Source organism: Sorex fumeus, unplaced genomic scaffold, assembly GCF_029834395.1.
Source record: "Sorex fumeus unplaced genomic scaffold, SorFum_2.1 ptg000006l, whole genome shotgun sequence".
Classification (NCBI taxonomy): Eukaryota; Metazoa; Chordata; class Mammalia; order Eulipotyphla; family Soricidae; genus Sorex; species Sorex fumeus.
Genome location: NW_026606063.1, coordinates 62139722 through 62140730, shown reverse-complemented (window position 1 = coordinate 62140730; position 1009 = coordinate 62139722).

Here is a 1009-nt window from a genome sequence, read left to right as displayed (position 1 = left end):
CTCAGCAGAGTTAATTCCACACAACATTTGGAGAACTATTTAGATCAGCAAAGAGTTAGCCTTACAAATATGCAATATGTCCTTGTAAAGTTTTGGTGCTAAAGATTAGATGCCCATTACACAACATTGTCAATATTAGTGTGTCAATGATGAGAAAATTAAGGGTTAAATTCTATGATTTGTCCAACTTTAACGTGATTTTATCAAATATTTTCTGTAAAAAAATTCAAATCACAACTTCATTGAAAACACTTTTTTACCATGATTTTGACATCATAAATCAGTACCTAATAATCAAACTGATCCTGGAAAGGATTGATTGAACCCAGCCCATTAAACATCTATGTGGTGCCAGTGTTCTTTAATCTATACAGGATTGAACAAGTCAGAGAAACAAAGATTAGGAAAACTTTATTATGGCATTCAGGCATATTATGGAACATATGGCATAAATAATAGTGCTCAGAGTCAGATGTGTAGACATACTTCAATGAGAATAGAAAGTGTATACACTAATTTTTAGTTTATATGGGTAAAAAAATAGAACAAATTATTTGGGGAGGAGGTCTCCAAAGTGATGATCAGGAGGTCCAGTGATCATGCAAGAAGTTCTTGGTCAACCAAATGACAAAGTAAGGACTGGCTGGTGCTCTGCCCCTGCAGTGCTGGCAACAACTAGACTAGCCTCCAGATGCTCATCTTCAGGGCCATAGTTGGTGTACTCAGTGCCTTGGACTCCAGACCATTCTGCAGGAACCACGTGTTGTTGGGGTCAAAATGGGAATTCCTGTAGTGTGCATGCCCTAATTGCTGTACTATATTCTGGCCCAGAGCAAGTGAATTAGAGTAGAATAATTATAATTTTAGTGGAAACAAGGACTGAGGTGATTTCCTGAAGTTAAAGAGCAGCCTAAACTATGACCATTTTTGGCCACTATCAGAGGTCATCTTGGCAAATGTAATGTTTCATGGTGCACCGAGAGAATGGTTGAAGTTGTTGTACATGGGC